A 19728-nucleotide genomic window follows, 5' to 3' on the forward strand; every position below is an offset into this window, starting at 1 on the left:
GTACGTCTGTACTTACAGATGTGGTTTCCGTTCTCTGCGTGGAAATGATAAATTAGAACACACAGAGACACATTTTTAAAATTTTTAAAAAATTTTTATTTTTTATAAACATATAATGTATTATTAGCCCCAGGGGTACAGGTCTGTGAATCACCAGGTTTACACACTTCACAGCACTCACCATAGCACATACCCTCCCCAATGTCCATAACCCCACCACCTTTTCCCTCCCCCTCTCCCCCCAGCAACCCTTTTGTGAGATTAAGAGTCTCTCATGGTTTGTCTCCCTCCGGATCCCATCTGTTTCATTTTTTCCTTCCCTACCCCCCAAACTCCTGACTTTGCCTCTCAACTTCCTTCTATCAGGGAGAGCATCTGATAGTTGTCTTTCCCTGACTAACTTATTTCGCTCAGCATAATACACTCTAGTTCCATCCACGTCTTTGCAAATGACAAGATTTCATTTCTTTTGATGGCTGCATAGTATTCCATTGTATATATACTCCACATCTTCTTAATCCATTCATCTGTTAATGGATATCTAGGTTCTTTCCATAGTTTGGCTATTGTGGACATTGCTGCTATAAACATTCGGGTACACGTGCCCCTTTGGATCACTACGTTTGTATCTTTAGGGTAAATACCCAGTAGTGCAATTGTTGGATTGTAGGGTAGCTCTATTTTCAACTTTTTTTTTTTAATTTTTTTTTTTTAATTTATTTATTTGACAGAGAGAAATCACAAGTAGACAGAGTGGCAGCCAGAGAGAGAGAGAGAGGGAAGCAGGCTCCCTGCTGAGCAGAGAGCCCGATGCGGGACTCGATCCCAAGACCCTGAGATCATGACCTGAGCCGAAGGCAGCGGCTTAATCCACTGAGCCACCCAGGCGCCCTATTTTCAACTTTTTGAGGAACCTCCATGCTGTTTTCCAGGGTGGCTGCACCAGCTTGCATTCCCACCAACAGTGTAGGAGGGTTCCCCTTTCTCCACATCCTCGCCAGCATCTGTCATTTCCTGACTTGTTAATTTTAGCCATTCTGACTAGTGTGAGGTGGTATCTCACTGTGGTTTTGATTTGTATTTCTCTGATGCCCAGTGATATGGAGCACTATTTCATGTCTCTGTTGGCAATCTGGGTATCTTCTTTGTAGAAATGTCTGTTCATGTCCCCTGCCCATTTCTTGATTGGATTATTTGTTCTTTGGGTGTTGAGTTTGGTAAGTTTTTTATAGATTTTTGATACTAGCCCTTTATCTGATATGTCATTGGCAAATATCTTCTCCCATTCTGACAGTTACCTTTTGGTTTTGTTAACTGTTTCCTTTGCTGTGCAAAAGCTTTTTATCCTGATGAAATCCCAATAGTTCATTTTTGCCCTTGCTTCCCTTGCCTTTGGCGATGTTTCTAGGAAGAAGTTGCTGTGGCTGAGGTCAAAGAGATTGCTGTCTGTGTTCTCCTCAAGGAGTTTGATGGATTCCTGTCTCACATTGAGGTCTTTCATTGAGTCTGTTTTTGTGTGTGGTGTAAGGAAATGGTCCAGTTTCATTTTTCTGCATGTGGCTGTCCAATTTTCCCAACACCATTTATTGAAGAGGCTGTCTTCTTTCCATTGGACATTCTTTCCTGCTTTGTCAAAGATTAGTTGACCATAGAGTTGAGGATCTATTTCTGGGCTCTCTATTCTGTTCCATTGATCTATGTGTCTGTTATTGTGCCAGTACCATACTGTTTTGATGATGACAGCTTTGTAATAGAGCTTGAAGTCCAGAATTGTGATGCCACCAACTTTGGCTTTCTTTTTCAACATTCTTCTGGCTATTCGAGGTCTTTTCTGGTTCCATATAAGTTTTAGTATTAGTTTTTGCATTTCTTTGAAAAAAAATTGATGGTACTTTGATAGAGATTATATTAAATGTGTAGATTGCTTTAGGTAGCATAGATATTTTCCCAATAGTTGTTCTTCCAATCCAGGAGCATGGAACATTTTTTCATTTCTTTGTGTTCTCCTCAATTTCTTTCATGAGTTCTTCCTAGTTCTGAGTACAGGTTCTTTGTCTCTTTGGTTAGGTTTATTCCTAGGTATCTTATGGTTTTGGGTGCAGTTGTGAATGGATTGACTCCTTAAGTTCTCTTTCTTCTGTCTTGTTGGTGTATACAAATGCAACTGATTTCTGTGCATTGATTTTTATATCCTGACACTTTACTGAATTCCTGTACAAGTTCTAGAAGATTTGGAGTGGAGTCTTTTGGGTATTCCACATATAGTATCATATCATCTGCAAAGAGTGAGAGTTTGATTTCTTCTTTGCTGATTTGGATGCCTTTAATTTCTTTTTGCTATCTGATTGCTGAGGCGAGGACTTCTAGTACTATGTTGAATAGCAGTGGTGATAATGGACATCCCTGCCGTTTTCCTGACGTTAGTGGAAAAGCTCTCAGTTTTTCTCCATTGAGAATGATATTTGCTGTGGGCTTTTCATAGATGGCTTTGATGTTATTGAGGTAAATACCCTCTATCCCTACACTTTTAAGAGTTTTGATCAAGAAAGGATGCTGTACTTTGTCAAATGCTTTTTCAGCATCCATTGAGAGTATCATTTGGTTCTTGTTCTTTCTTTAATTAATGTATTGTATCACATTGATTGATTTGTGGATGTTGAACCAACCTTGCAGCCCTGGAATAAATCCCACTTGGTCGTGGTGAATAATCCAATGTGCTGTTGGATCCTATTGGCTAGTATTTGGGTGAAAATTTTTGCATCTGTGTTCATCAAAGATACTGGTCTGTAATTATCTTTTTAATGGGGTCTTTGTCTTGTTTTGGGATCAAGGTAATGCTGTCCTCATAAAATGAGTTTGGAAGTTTTTGTTCCATTTCTATTTTTTGGAACAGTTTCAGGAGAATAGGAATTAATTCTTTAAATGATTGGTAGAATTCCCCTGGAAAGCCATCTGGCCCTAAGCCCTTATTTGTTGGGAGATTTTTGATGACGGCTTCAATCTCCTTACTGGTTATGGGTCTGTTCAGGCTTTCTATTTCTTCCTGGTTCAGTTTTGGTTGTTTATATGCCTCTAGGAATGCCTCCATTTCTTCCAGATTGTCAAATTTTCTGGTGTATAGTTGCTCATAATATATTCTTTTTTTTTTTTAATTTGACAGAGATCACAAATAGGCAGAGAGGCAGGCAGAAAGGTGGGGGGGGGAGGGGAGCAGGCTCCCTGCTGAGCAGATAACCCGATGCGGGGCTTGATCCCAGGACCCTGGGATCATGACCTGAGCTGAAGGCAGAGGCTTTAACCCACTGAGCCACCCAGGTGCCCCGCTCATAATATATCCTTAAAATTCTTTGTATTTCTTTGGTGTTGGTTGTGATCTCTCCTCTTTCATTCATGATTTTATTTATTTGGGTCCTTTCTCTTTTCTTCTTGATAAGTCTGGCCAGGGGTTTGTCAATCTTACTAATTTTTTCAGAGAACCAGCTCCTAGTTTTGTTGATTTGTTCTATTGTTCTTTTGGTTTCTCTTTCATTGATTTCTGCTCTGATCTTTATTATTTCTCTTGTCCTGCTGGGTTTAGGCTTTTTTTTTTTTTTGCTGTTTTTTCCGCAGCTCTTTTAGGTCTAAGGTTAGGTTGTGTATTTGAGACCTTTCTTGTTTCTGGAGAAAGGCTTGTATCACCATATATTTTCCTCTCAGGACTGCCTATGCTCTGTCCCACAGATTTTGAACAGTTTTGTTTTCATTATCATTTGTTTCCATGAATTTTTTCAGTACTTCTTTAATTTCCTGGTTGACCCATTCATTCTTTAGAAGGATACTCTTTAGCCTCCATGTATTTGGGTTCTTTCCAAATTTCCTCCTGTGATTGAGTTTTAGCTTCAGAGCATTGTGGTCTGAAAATATGCAGGGATTATCCCAGTCTTTTGGTCCCGGTTGAGACCAGTTTTGTGACCCAGGATGTGATCTATTCTGGAGAATGTTCCATATGCACTAGAGGAAAATGTGTGTTCTGTTCCTTTGGGATGGAATGTTCTGAATATATCTGTGACGTCCATCTGGTCCAGTGTGTCATTTAAGGCCTTTACTTCCTTGTTGATCTTTGCTTGGAAAATCTGTCATTTCAGTGAGGGGAGTGTTAAAGTCCCCTACTATTATTGTGGTATTGTCAATGTGTTTCTTTGATTTTATTATTAATTGGTTTATATACTTGGCTGTTCCCATGTTAGGGGCATAGATATTTAAAATTGTTAGATCTTCTTGTTGGACAGACCCTTTGGGTATGATATAGTGTCCTTCCTCATCTATTCTGGCTTAAAATCTAATTTACTGATATAAATTAGCCCCAGCTTTCTTTTGATGTCCATTAGCATGGTAAATTGTTTTCCACCCTTTCACTTTCAATCTGGATGTGTCTTTGGGTCTAAAATGAGTTTCTTGTAGACATCATATTGGTGTGTTTTGTTTTGTTATCCATTCTGATACCCTGAAAGACACAAACATTTAAAACACTGTTGGATATTGCCAAATCACCTCTGAAAAATGTTGCATCAGTATAAAAGCCCATGAGTAGTTTATATAAATGGCTGCTGCTTCATGTGTCACCGACCCTTTTTCTCTCCAGTGATAGCCTTACATTCTCTTAATAGTAACACTAAAAGTTGCCTTCTAAATAGCAGTTATTGTGTTCCAGGCACTGTTGTATGGCATTTATGTCGGCTCATCTCATCCTCCCCAAAAAGCCTTAGAAGTATGTGCTTTTTTAAACTCCAGTTCACAGGAGAGCATCGGTGGCACAGAGAGATTCCATAACTTGCCCAAAGTCACACCACTAGTAAGTGACATAGTTGAGACATGAACATCACCAGCCCCAAAGTCCGTGCTCTTAAACCTTATGCTCCACTGCCTTTTATAGCTCACAACTACTGAGTGTTTGCCGTGTGGCAAGAGCTGCTAGAACACCATCATCACAGCCCCCTTCTAAGTGAGAACCCTTCTCAGCCTCTGTATTCTGCATATTGGAACACATGACCCACCTTGGTTGTTGAGCGAAAGTGTCGGTTTGATGGTGGCTTGATGGGGTGGTTGATCTCCCTAGGCTCTTCAATTTTTTTTTCTTTGTTAGATATGAGTTTTAATTGTAAAAAATATTCTGTGAATGTAGTTTATCAACCTTCTGTGCACACGTTGGTTCAGATATATACTGATATGATATTCACAGATGTTGTTTTTATTACAGAACAAAATCAGTTAAACATTTACTCCTAGCTTCAGGATTAACCCCAGGTTTCTTTCTTTTTTTTTTTTAAAGATTTTATTTATTTATTTGACAGAGAGAAATCACAAGTAGTCGGAGAGGCAGGCAGAGAGAGAGAGAGAGAGGGAAGCAGGCTCCCTGCTGAGCAGAGAGCCCAATGCGGGACTCGATCCCAGGACCCTGAGATCATGACCTGAGCTGAAGGCAGCGGCTTAACCCACTGAGCCACCCAGGCGCCCCAAACCCCAGGTTTCTTTAGGCCATTAAAATTATTGCCATTCAAAACAGAATGACACAACTGTATGCACTAGTATTCAGGAGCAGATTTATCGACTGTCTTGCTAATTTCATACTATAAGGGACAAGGCGATTCCCAAGTGGTGGTCCTTCCACTCTTGGCTGTGCGGAGCTGCCCCAGGGGACCGGAGCTCCATTGAGTCCTCCACCTGATTTGGGAGAAGGCATGGGGTTGTAGTTTGAGTTGAGTAAGGACAGCATTCATATCTGTATTAAACAAGAGACAGTCTGAAGCTAGGGCTTCGGAACAAGGAGGGCTCGGGTCTCCTCTTCTGTTCCGCTTACCGGGGTAGGGTTTATTCAGATCATGGAAGCGTGGGTTTTCTCATCTATGAAACAGGAACAGTGATAGCTGCTTTGTGGGGGTGGTGGTCCAAGAATCAAATAGGGTGTTGTGTGCAAATTGTCTCACCGGTACCTGGCATGCAGAACCCCCTCTCCAAGTGTGAATTTCCTTCTTTCTCTCCAGGGACACCTGCACGTCAGGGTTACAGATCTCCACGTGCGAGAGTGTAAAACTAACCCCTAACTAAAACCTAAAATCTAGTGAGTAATGCACAACATACACAACGGAGATGTGATCTTGTATGCGCAGGGTTTCCGTTAGTATAAAAGGGGCCCATGAAAACTTAGAGCCAGACAACTCAAAATACATCACACAGATCTAATTTTTAAAATCCTCAACAAACTCCTTAGGTTATGTGTGACTATTATTCCCATTGGGTGGACAAGGATGTGGTACAAAGAAACCAAGTAACGTGCCCTCAGCCACCCAGCTAGTGAAAGCAGGGCTGGGAGTCACACTCAGAGAGACACGCAGTTGCAGAGTTTCAGTCATCGTGTTCTACCTCCGCGACAGCTCAGAAGAGAAATGCCTGACCAATGTTTTATTGAGAGAAGATCAACTAGCAAATTCCTATCTCTGGTTTCTGCTTGGCAACCCGTTTCTGATGCTGAGTCGATGCTGAGATGCTGAGGTCTGCCTGGTTAGATCTTAAGCTCAAGTTAGTTTGAATCTCTACCATTCTGTTGGTTTCATAGAGGATCATGCCTCCATCCGTCCATCCCATCGTTGAATTTACTCATTCAACAATACTTGTGAGGCCTAGAAAAGTGGGAGTGATGCCTGACAAGACTTGAAATCAAAAGACCCAATTCCAAATCCTGTTTTTCCGTTTCCTCCCTATGTGACCTTAACTAGGCTCATCTAGGCCTCAGCCTCTGTAGGTTAAACGGAAGAAGTAATACCTACTTCTCTGGGTTATTCTGATCATTAGGCAAGCTCGTATGGAAAGGAAAAATGATTTGGAAACCGTAAAGTGCTATGCAAATATTATTTGCTATAACTACCCCACAAAGAGGAGCCAGCCAGAAAAGCCTTTGCTTACTTAAGCAAAATCCCAGCTTTGGGCCATTAAATGGCTCACTGTGCTTTTATTGCTGATCTTAACCAGGATTTGAACTTTAGCTGTGACACCTGCTTGTGAAGAGAGAGAAGCTTTTTGGAAAGCTGGCGTAGGGATTCCACTTTCCTTTCGTGTTAGTGTCTCCATGGGAATGGGATAGGTTGGCCAGTCAGCAGGGTGTTGCCTTCTTTGTGATCCAGAATCCAAATTGAAATATTATGCCCACAAAATTATTGGCATTTCCTTACACAGAAAGGATGTTAAAAATAAACAAGTGGCTCATGGGCCTTGGCAGCAGAGGTGAATTGTCCTAAGGGGCTCAGGCTGTCACGCTGCGGAAGACCTCTTCAGACCTCCCAGGGGCATTTCAGACAGCAAGGAAGTCTGATGTAAATTGCAGAGGACTTTTTTTTTTTTTTTTTTTTTTTTTTTTTTTTTTAAATCCAGAAAGTCGCCTTGTGTGCCAGTGTCTGTTCAAACAGCTGGTTTCTGGAGTGACTGGCTTCATTAGAATCAACTAAAAATACATTACTGAAAGTCAAGTAAATACCAGTTCCTAGGTGCGCTCTACAAGGATTCTTACTCTTTAGATCTGACACAAGATCGGAGAATCTGATTTTTAAAAGCTTTGGGGGAAAGGCTCATTCCAAGCCAGATAGGGGAACCACGGCTTGGAGATGAGGATGCCTGTGGCAGACGGCAGTGGGACTGATGAGTTTCGGGGACTAAGCTGGTTTTTGGAGTGCCTCTGTCCCACATTCTGTTCACTCCCATTATCTATGACCTTTTTTTTTTCCCCATGAAGAAGTGTTTTTGGAAGAGTTTTCTGGACAGTTGTAGCATGCCAGCTTTAAACCACTTGAGTCGCTGCTTTCTTTGCAACTATTTCATAGGAACATGAGTGAATGATTTTAGGAATTTTTTTTTTTGCCCCCCAACCCATGCCCCCCAGCCACAGTCCTGAGAGCAATGTTCAGTAACACTGTTCTGTGATAAAATCGCAATGTTCAGTTCTCCACTCCTCTGCTGTTTTAATGGTATGAATGGTAGATACTGCTGGGTCAGTGTGCCCGAGGAGGAGTTAGTTGCTGCCCAGTTCCAGGACCGAGAGTAGACAACAACATGTTCAAAGTGTAGGACCTTGGAGTTGTGGGACATTAGGAATGTTGTTGGGAAGGTTTGGAATTCATTGTTTTTGAAGAAGCTGATGAGAGATGGGACAAACAGGCATACCTGTGACTTAGGGATGCAAGTAGGTTTGTTGGCTGTTTTGCTTGTGCTTAAACACAACAAAGGATGCCTCTGTACGCCTATCTTGACAAATGACCTTGCAATGGATCGAACCCGTCAATTTGAATTCCGGTTTCCCACACTGTGCGACAAAAGTCGGGGTTGCTTAACCTCTCCCTTTTCTGTTTCCTTATCTGATCGAAAGAGCTAGCATTGCCCCAATTGCACAGTTGTTTTGAAGTCGAGACAAGACGAGGCCTGCGAATGTCCAGTATTATAAGAAAAGCTAGTTTCCGTCCAATCTGGAGCCCACTCCCGCCTTTTCCGTTTGTACTGGATTGTGAAGTGGAGGCAGCTACAAGGTGAGCCCATCCTGATGGGAAACTCTGTTAAGCTGAGCCTATGGGTATCCAAGTTCCTCTGTAGAAAGGCTTGTGGGCACAGATCCAGGCACGTAGCCTACAAAGTACCCCGTGACTGCACAGGAAGTAGCAGCTTGGATCGGCGGAAAAGAGGAGGCAACCGAGGAGGCTGTTGAAATGGGCTTGTTGAGACAGCGGTCAGTGCACGAGCATGTTCGCGTGGTATCCCTACCGGTCCGCCCCAGGGTAGATTGATGCTGACTAGTCGGGGGTAAGCAGGCCTCATTATATAGGCGGTAACATGATACCATCCCGGGGCAATTCCTACTTGTCACGTGTCCAGAAGGCAGGGATCCCTGGTTCATACATTTTGGACTAAGCAGACACAGAGCAGGCCTGTTTTAGGTTAGGGGCTGAAGATGAACGACCAGAGTTTTGCCATGTTGAAGAAAACTGTCTGAACAGAGGATGAAAATCCCTGGGCTCCAGTCAGGACTTTCTTGCCTTGGGAGAGGGTCTTGAGGATGAGAAGAGAGACTCGACCAAGAAGGAGCATCCAGACTGGGAGTTTTGTGCGAAACGCTTAGACTCAGGCTCAGTGCTCCGTGGAAAGGATGAGACCATAGCAGAGTTGGCAGAGGTCTCATACTTGTCAAAATACTTTCAAAACTTGTCTCACGCCTCCTAACGACCCTTTGAGAGAGGTTTGAAATCCCCACTGGACCGTGGAAGAAAGAAGGCACAGGAGCTGTTGGGGGGAGGTCCAGGAATAGACACGTGACTACCAGGACCCTGGCCCAGGTTCTTCCGCCAGGCTGTGAGGTGGGCCCTGTAGGGACAGGGGTGTGGTTTTGCTAACACTTGATGGCATAAAGGCCAGGGGATCCCGGAATACTGAATTCTACCCTCCTGATGAGGTTGGTGCATGGCCCTTGCAGCAAAGAACAAAGACCAAGGAAAATCAGCATTTTATTTATGGATTGCTGGTTGGGTTTATCCTCCAAATTCCAACATTGAAAACTTGGTAAGAAGGCTGTGTCCTAAGCTCAAAGCCCAAGAATCTTCTATCATGGCTTTTTGTGCAAATTTGAATGTTGTCGATCATAGTAGATTGGTAGGTAGTATGGAAATGCACGACAGGAGAAAGGGAGAGAAACCTTGAGAGTTGCAGGGAGCCGACAAAGCCTTGGAACCCAATTCCTCTAGTGTTTTCCGAACACCAGGCTACCTGCGCTGGGTGCTAGAGCCTGAAGGGAATGGAGGGGTGGGGGACACCAATGATACCAAAGAGGGCATCAGAACCAGGTGTGGAGGCCTATTTGATCATGTCCCAAAGCTTGGACTGTATCCTACAGGTGGGAACTACCCTGAGTTGTGGTCCATAAAGATGCAAAGTCTCTGGTCTTAGGCATACCACCACATCAGAATCTCGGGGGGAGGGCCCAGGAATCTGTGTTTTCATACCCTGCAGGTGACTCTTTGGTTGGCTACGGTATGGGAACTCCTGGTGTAGCGCATGAGATGGGGATTGGAGAGCTTCAGGGAGCGATGGGACGTGGTGGTGGTTCTGGAGTACGGGCACAGGCTACGTCCCCTTCATCTGACGCCGTCTACGCTCGCACTCACCAGCAGCTCCAGCTACCTGATGGGGCCTGCCTGCCTGCAGCCAACGGGGCCGGGCAGACACCTGGCCTAAGCAACAGTCTCACCCACACTCCCTAACCTGTAGGAGGGTCCACTCTTCGGCTTTCTCCAGTAGTTCTGCCACCTTCTTCCCCTTTGTGGTCCAGATGTTCTAGATGTTTGCCAGGGCCCAGAAAGGCAGCTTGCTTGCTCTTGTCTTGAAGCTCGGGGGCTCGCCGCTTGCCCCCTTGTCTGGCAGACCCTCCCTGCTCCCCGCCAGTCTTACCCTCCACGATGTGGCTCGGTGGGACCCCCGGTGCAGGTGCCCAGCCCAGACGTCACGGCTCTTCAACATGGGAGGGACTGCAACTTGGGCCACCCTTGGCCAAGAGGCCACTCCCCCGGGGCCAGCCTGGCCTGTCGCCATCTCAGCCCAGCCGTCTCCCAGGGCCCTGCTCAGGATCAGATGTTCACTGCTTGGGGTCACGCTGCCTTTTTGATGTCTGCTTTCCTTTACCAGTTCTAGAAGTCACTCCCCTTCCTTCTCCTGCAGACAATGCAATTAAACCTCACGGAACTATCATATTATATATATCTATCTATCATATTATATCTATCATACCTTTCCCTACCTGGAGCTTAAGCCTGTTTGAGTGAGTTTCTGTTGCTGGAGACCAAAGACTCAGTCAGGACAACTAGGTTTGCCGTTGAGAGCTCACGGCCAGGAGCGTAGATTATGATGTAGGGTCCAAAGAGGTGACGTGCAACTATTTTCCCGTCCAGGTGAGAGAGAAGCCTGCATGTGGGTCGCACCCGTAGAGAGACAGGTGGTCAGGTAGGTCTGTAACATACACAGGTGTCAGAAGTAGCAAAACACAGCAGTTGTGGCCAGATCGGGGTCTGTGGGATGCAAGGTGTTCCCTGCTGAGGGTCTGGGTGATGGCGAAGTCTTTCTCTGGGAACAGGTGGCCATCAAGTAACAACGACAGAGGGCAAGGGTAACAGGTTGTGACAAAAGTAGTTTCCTCTTTACCTTCCTTTAGAATCAACACAGATGTTTTCATCACGCTGCGTCTTCTCCGCCCTTCTTCCTCTCTGCGTGCGGAAGTCTCTTTCCTCTATGAGTTCGCCTTTGTCTCTGCTCCTGTCCCCGAATGTAACCGAATGTGAAATGAAATGACTGTGTACTTGAAGAAGCTGCAGATTGGTGGCATGAAGTTTTATGATCCTTGCCCTGAATTTAAAAGCAGTATAAATGAAATCACCTGATTATAATGCTCGTGCCTATATAGACTCTGTGCAACCTTAAAAATGAAAGGTGGATCCAATTAATGCCTATTTCCATTTTTCAGATTTCAGTGTCGTCCCCGACTGGGGATTAAGTAGCTCGTGCCCTGTGAATCTGCTTCTTGAACCTATTACTGTCATGGCCTCTATTATAGATGGCTCCCCAAACGCCCATTTCCATTGGTTCCAGTTGTTCGAGATAGTAAAATGGCCCATAAAAAGGCAGCTTTAAAAAAAATAGTCTAAGTCTGGAATGAAATCAAGTGAACCACAGAGTTGTCTCATCAACAACAAATACTGTTTATATCCCCCGTGGATTAAGAATCCCTGATACACGGAAGCGCCTCAGAGTAGGGCTTTGGCTGCCTTTTATGTTCCCTTGCGGTGTATGCATTCGATCTGACTTAGTTGTACAAACATTGATTAGGTGCCTATTAAGTGCGGGCAGTGTGCAGCCTGCTACCACTTTTAAGAGGCAGACAAGCATCCCGTTTAGGGCACACATTCCCCGACCCCCTGAGCTGCGCCTGAGGAGTAAATGAATGAAACTCTCAGTGGCGGTCAAGGCAAAGAGAAGGACACAGGCTGAATGTCATTGTGCCACCTGTGGGGCTGCGTCCATGCCACGTCAGAGGGCAGGGGGCTCCCTGCCACAGCAGTTTTCTGGGGAAGCTGTTCTTATCCCCACCGTTGGGGAAACCCAGGCTTGGGTGAGTTCAAGGAGGTACGGGACTAGTCATCACTATTTCTCTTAACTTCTTTTTTAATTATGGAAAAAAATGCATAACATAAAACTGACTGTTTTAAGCACTTTTTTTTTTTTTTTTTAAAGTAAGCTCTATGCCCAGCATGGGGCTTGAACTTACAACCTTGAGATCCAGGGTCCCATACTCCACTGACTGAGCCAGTCAGACGCCTCTGTTTTAAGCACTTCTAGACGCACAATTCAGTGGCAGGTAGCACGTCTGCAACGCTGGGCATCCATCCCCATTATCCGTTTCCAGAACTTCGCCGTCATCCCAGACTGTGAACCCCTGGACCCATCAAGCACCAACTCCCAGTCTCCCTTCCCCAGCCCTGGTCCCTGCCAGTCCACTTTCTAACCATTGTTGTTTCAAATGGTAGTTAGCTGGCGTGGGTGGGTGTGAGCACGGGCTCTAACATCAGGGGCCTGGGTTCAAAATTGGACTTCTTTAGGGTTATGATTTATTTTAGTAAATGTAGTACCCTAATTGCAAAAACTGTTTTTTTTTCTTGCCACTTCAAGCAAAGGAGGCAAACTTTCAGTGGATTTTGAAAGAGCAACTGGTTAATTTCATAAATTGGAAATGAACAGTTGTCCGCTATTGAGAACAGGAAGGCCTTCGGGTAAGGTTACAATGACATACATTAGTCATGCAAAGAAAGACTGAGGGGTGAGGGGGTGTCCTCACCCTGGAAAGGTTCCCCCAATGGGAACCCGGATAACAGTGCCCACTGCATAATGCACATATAGGGATAAGGGGAGGTAATTTATGCCGACAGTACTTGGCCGCTCCCTGGCCCAAAGAATATGGTCAGGAAATATCACTTTCTTCCCTATTTAGAAGAGCATAGCTGCCCTTTTCCTTTTTAAAGCGTTCCCTGTGTTGTGAGAATTTTCATACATTATCTTGTCTACAGTCTGCAGAGGAAGCATTATTACCCTGGTTAATTACAGATGAGGAGACGATCTCGGGAGTGGTGTGGCGGTCACAGTCACGGTGGGTACGTGCAGCCTAGAAGCACACCCTTCCTCCGCCCACCCCCCTTCATCTTTCCTCCCTCCCTCCCGATGCCAACCCTGGCCTCAAGCTGTGGGCCCTAAAAACCACAGTCTTCCCACCGGCAGGATACTGATCTCTTAAGGGGCGGAGGGAAAACGTAGGTCCTGACTTCTGTTCTTCTCCGGACAGGCAAGGTTATTGACTTTTATGTCTTCAGACACACATACATTTGTTCCCACCAACAAGGACAGTATCGACTAAATCAGTGCTGCCCCAGCAGGGCAGGGAGCCCGGTGGTGGAGCTGAGCATTTGCAATGACGGCATAAATCACGGCGGCTCACCCCATCGCATCAACGTGAGGACAGGCTAGGAAGCTAGTTGGGGCAGAGAGTAGATCACAGAGGGGCTGGGAGGCAAACAGCTGCCCTTGGAGCATCTTCTCCTCCAGGAGCTTGTTCAGTGTGCTTTTCTGTTGCGTGTCCTGGTGTTCCTCCTCACAGGAGGTGTGGAGAGGGTCTGGCTTGATTTTCTGACACTGAGTCTGCCTTCAAAGCTCTGGTCCTCTTCTACTATCTTGTGCCAACATCCCTGTCATACCCTTCTTAGCTGGCATTTTTTTTTTTTTTTATTCTCCCTCAACTCTGACTATGTCTGAAGATTCCTCCCTTGTTCCCATGGTCCTTCATTTTCACACAGCTTTGGGGGAATTCACCAACTTCAGCTGTTACCTCAAGTTTGGGGTCCTGTAACTCATAACAGTGTAACATGTACCAGTGCAACAGTATAACATAACTCATAACAAAGGAGGCTCTTCCTGAGTCTTATCTGCCTTGAATGCTACAACCGGAATGTTCTGACTCTCTACCTTTTAATCAGGATCTTCAAATTCTCTATTTTTCAAGCTTAAGCCCCTTCCAAGTTGGATCTGAAGCCCATCTTTATCCATTTAGTGTCTTTATCTCAAGAAAAAAAAAATTCTATTTAGAACAAAAATTGAGGGCAACCTTAATGAACTGAGAGGCCAATGGGTCTAGCCTTCAGGGATGGTGGCGCATGCGTGCAGTGCTGTGTGGATGGGAGAGGTAAAACGACACCCCGAAGAGATTCCAGTAGAGGCAGGAAGAGGATTTCCTTGTTCATCAAACAAACCCAATTTCCTTGCTCATCAAACAAACCCATTAGATTATAATGTCAGGAGTTATTCTTGCCTGTCAGGAGTTATCCTAATGAAGGATTCTGTTTTTCAAGGGGACCACAACTGGAAGTAATTTCTAAAAGGGAGTGAGATTTCCTTCTCATTCACATTAGTAGGCAGGGGTTTGGTGATTTTGCCAGAAATGTTGTCTCCACAGCGAGAACGCTGTTTCTACGAAGGGCCCACAGAGGTGAGACACAGCCTCCAGCTCAGATCAGTGAGGCAGAGAGGGCCCCGCATCACACAGGCAGGCCCTGGGTTCTTGGGATCAAGCAGGAAGCAGCGCATGTTGTTTTTTTCTGCAGGGAATGTTGAGAATAACCAAAGCCTCACTCTCCCAGAGCTCAGTCAATGCCTTCTCCATTGCACACAAGGACCTGTGAACTTCACCCGCTCAGGGATGAGAAGAGAGAATGGGCCCTCTCTGCCATACAGCGTAGTGTCTGTGGGAGGCAGTGTGAGCAGGACCAGAAAATGGCCAGGCTAAGTCACACTGTTGCATCCCCCGCCACCCCCCAAGGGCTGACAGACCCAGCATGGCTATCCTGAGCCACTGCCTGTCTTTTTTTAATCACCCCATCAGAAGGCAGACGCGTTTGGCCGCAGACTTGGCTCCCTTCTCAAGAACTCGAGGAGCAAATAGAAACTGTCCAGTTCTGCCTTTCGCACTGTGCGTGGAGTGGGAGCAAGTGGATGGTCGGGCCCCTGTTCCTGTCCCTGCTCTTACCCACAGCAGCACTTTCCTCCTGTGCGTTGCTGAGCTGCTTGCTCGGCGCCCAGGGCACCTTCCCATCCGCACAGCAGCCGGAGGGGAGGCCTCCTGGGCGCCCCTGACGGCCAGCATTGCCCCAGAGCTCAGGGGGCAGAGGCGGCTCTGTGGATGCCCCGCAATGGGACCAGGTGCAGAACTCTTGGCCAGATTCCTGGAATTCAGGGAGAGGCGGCAGAGGCCTTCCAGAAAGAGAGGGGTTCTTTGTGCTGGGGGCAGTCTTTTGTGTCATTTCTTTCTACGGAGCTTTGCCAAACACCGGGTAACAATGAGCCATGAATTCACTTTGGGGGCCATGTCAGAACCTATTCTGGGTTGCCCTAAGGCTGAACAAAACCTGCCAAAAAGAAGAAAAGAAAATGCTATTGCATTTGTTCATGCCCTGGAGGCAAACCCCACCAGGAATATGCCTAGAGTTGAACTGGGGTGGGTTTTTGGCTTGTTTCCTTGAGGGAGACCACACACCAGGGAGACTGTGCAGAGTCTCGTTCAGAAGATGCTAGAAGGTTTACATTATAGGATCTGAGCTTATGTGAGGTGATTTCAGGGGAGTTGAAGGAAGCAGGAGTTTGCTCTGTATTGGGTGCTGTTGGGAGTTTGGGGCAATTCTGTGATCCGGTGTCTTAATTTTTATCTGCAACGTAGGGGAATGAAGCAAGCTGAAGTCGGGATTGGTAAGAAGAGCCAGTCCCCCTACTAGCTAAGAGGGAGAGATGATTGGTTATTTTGGTGGCGCTCACACCTTGTTTTTGTCGGCCCCCACCCATGCTTATAAAGTGGGTTTATTTTATTTTTTATTTTTTAAATTTATTTTCAGCGTAACAGTATTCATTGTTTTTGCATCATACCCAGTGCTCATGAAATCCATGCCCTCTCCAATACCCACCACCTGGTTCCCCCAACCTCCCCCCCCCCTCCGCCCCTTCAAAACCCTCAGATTGTTTTTCAGAGTCCATAGTCTCTCATGGTTCATCTCCCCTTCCAATTTCCATCAACTCCCTTCTCCTCTCTAACTCACCTTGTCCTCCATGCTATTTGTTATGCTCCACAAATAAGTGAAACCATATGATAATTGACTCTCTCTGCTTGACTGATTTCACTCAGCAGAATCTCTTCCAGTCCCATCCATGTTGCTACAAAAGTCGGGTATTCATCCTTTCTGATGGAGGCATCATACTCCATAGTGTATATGGACCACATCTTCCTTATCCATTCGTCCGTTGAAGGGCATCTTGGTTCTTTCCACAGTTTGGCAGCTGTGGCTATTGCTGCTATAAACATTGGGGTACAGATGGCCCTTCTTTTCACGACATCTGTATCTTTGGGGTAAATACCCAGGAGTGCAATGGCAGGGTCATAGGTAAGCTCTATTTTTAATTTCTTAAGGAATCTCCACACTGTTCTCCAAAGAGGCTGCACCAACTTGCATTCCCACCAACAGTGTAAGAGGGTTCCCCTCTCCTCACATCCCCTCCAACACATGTTGTTTCCTGTCTTGCTAATTTTGGCCATTCTAAGTGGTGTAAGGCAGTATCTCAATGTGGTTTTAATTTGAATCTCCCTGAGGGCTAGTGATGATGAACATTTTTTCATGTGTCTGATAGCCATTTGTATGTCTTCATTGGAGACATACAATCTTCATATCTTCTGCCCATTTTTTGATATGATTGTGTTTTGTGTGTGTTGCGTTTGAGGAGTTCTTTATAGATCCTGGATATCAACCTTTTGTCTGTAGTGTCATTTGCAAATATCTTCTCCCATTCCGTGGGTTGCCTCTTTGTTTTGTTGACTGTTTCCTTTGCTGTGTAGAAGCTTTTGATTTTGATGAAGTCCCAAAAGTTCATTTTCGCTTTTGTTTCCTTTGCCTTTGGAGACATATCTTGAAAGAAGTTGCTGTGGCTGATATCGAAGAGATGACTGCCTATGTTCTCCTCTAGGATTCTGATGGATTCCTGTCTCACGTTGAGGTCTTTTATCCATTTTGAGTTTATTTTTGTGTACAGTGTAAGAGAATAGTCGAGTTTCATTCTTCTACATATAGCTGCCCAGTTTTCCCAGCACCATTGATTACAGACGAGTGGAACAGAGTAGAGAGCCCAGAAATGGACCCTCAACTCTATGGTCAAATAATCTTCGACAAAACAGGAAAAAATATACAGTGGAAAAAAAGTCTCTTCAATAAAGTGGGTTTATTTTTGTCCCACTTTATCACAGTAAGGAATGACTTTGTCTGACATTTCCTTCTGGCAGCAGTAAACTCTGCCACTTCCCAGCCAGCTGCCTGCTGTTGGGCTGCTTTTTTCTTTCTCACACTGGATATAGATGGAGGAGCCTGATCAGGATGGGCGCCCCAGGACCAGGCGGGGAGGGAGCGTCTTCAAAGACGGATAGATGTTTTCCCTAAAACTTGGGTCTGACTCTGCTCAGACCTGCTCAGGCAGATAAGAGAATCAAGGCTTCTTTTATTCCACATACCAATAAATAATATTTAATAATAAATAAGTTTAATCCCTTCAAAGTTTTAGGGCCAACCCCTCCCCCAGGCAGTGTCAATCTTAAGGATTAATACTGGTATATTGATCCTGGAGTCCTGAATGATCTGGTCTGGCTGTAAGGCATGTGCTCTTTGGAAAATTTGCTTCAGCATCCACAGATTGTAGGCATGATTTTTTTTCCTGTTACTTATTAAAAATATAACTCCTTTAAAAAATAAACTTCACGTAGCTGATATGTAAGAAACTATTGATACATGATAAAAAGTTTATGAAACAGAGAAAGTAAAGATCCCATAATCTTATTAGTTATTCGAGCCTGCCTGCCACCCATTTAGTTCTTCTATCTTTTCCTGTGCATTTAAAAACAGCTTTTTAAAAATGTATTTAAATTCAAGTTAGTTACTTACACTGTATTGTTAATTTCAGAGGTAGAGTCCAGTGCATCACCAGATGCATTAGACACCCAGTGCTCATCACATCACGTGCCCTCCTTAGCACCCATCCCCTTGTTACCCCATCCCCACATCTCCTCACCCCCAGCAGCCATCAGTTTGTTTCCTGGAGTTAAGAGTCTTTAATGGGGGCACCTGGGTGGCTCAGTGGGTTAAAGCCTCTGCTCAAGTCATGATCTCAGGGTCCTGGGATCGAGCCCCGCATCGGGCTCTCTGCTCAGTGGGGAGCCTGCTTCTCCCCTCTCTCTCTGCCTGTCTCTCTGCCTGCTTGTGATCTCTGTCTGCCAAATAAATCAAAATCTTTAAAAATAAAAAAAAGTCTTTAATGGCTTGCCTCCCTCTCTGTTTTTATTTTTCCTTCCCTTTCCCCTATGCTTATGTTTTGATTCTTAAATTCCACATATGAGTGAAATCATATGGTATTTGTCTTTCTCTGACTGACTTATTTCACTTAGCATAATACCCTCGAGTTCCATCCACGTCATTGCAAATTCCAAGATTTCATTCTTTCTGATGGCTGACTAATATCCTATTGTATATATATGCCATGTCTTCTTTATCCATTCATCTGTCGATGAACATCTGGACTCTTTCCATATTTGGGCTATTGTGGACATTGCTGCTATAAACATTGGGGTGCACGTGTCCTTTCGAATCACTATGCTTGTGTCCTTTGGATAAATCTCTAGTAGTATGATTAATAGTCTATAGAGTAGGGTGGTAGTGTAGCTCAGCCTGGAGCCGGCTTCTCCCTCTGCGCCTCCCCCTGCTTGTGTGCTCTTTTGTTCTAGGCGCTCTCTCTCTGTTTCTCTCTCTCAAATAAATGATTTTTTTTTTTTTTTTTTTTAAAGAGAAGCATATAGGTTTTCTTTTAAGAGAACTGTTTTTTCTAAGTGGATGCTTTTAAGATTTTCTCTTTACCCTTGGAGTTTGGGGATTTTGCCAGAATATGGATAACTGCCTCTCTTCCTCCAATAATTTTGTCTAAAATTTATTAGACTCTCTTGATCTGAAACTTAATTTTTTTTTTCAGGGAAGTTTTTTTGCTTTTGTTTCTTATTTGTCTCCCCTTTTTTCTTCTTTTTCTTCTTGAACTCTGCTGTCCTCCACATGGGAGTTTCCTGGGTCTGTCACCCAAGCCTTTTCTCTTCTCTGTCATGATTGCTAGATCTGTTTTTGCCTCTGGTTCTACTTGCTTCATCCTTTTGATGTTCCTGGCCTCTGAATGGGAGTATCCACAGGGAGCCTCTCCTTAAATTCATCTACTGATATTGGAAAAAATGAAAGCCTGTGTTCTCTCATCACGTGCTGAACATGAGTCTCTTTAAGTGCTCTCATTAACATTATCGTTACTGTTTGAAAATTTTTAAAAGGTTGCCCTCTGTCTCCTCCTATCAACTTTGTTCCATCAGAACCTTTTTAATTCTCTGTCTCTCTGGCTGCTGCACTCCCTTAGGGTTGGATGTTTTGTCTTTGTGGCTTATTGGGGTTCAGCTGCTGGGAAGGGGAGGTTGAAGCCCAGGAAGTTGTGGTGGTCTTACTCTCAGCTCCCTGACAAGGCATGTGGAGGAGGAGAGGTTCTCCACTGGCTGTCCCAGGGTCAGGGGTAGGA

This window comes from Mustela putorius, unplaced genomic scaffold (genome assembly GCF_011764305.1).
Source record: "Mustela putorius furo isolate JIRA1106 unplaced genomic scaffold, ASM1176430v1.1 tig00003854_pilon_pilon_pilon, whole genome shotgun sequence".
Taxonomy (NCBI): Eukaryota; Metazoa; Chordata; class Mammalia; order Carnivora; family Mustelidae; genus Mustela; species Mustela putorius.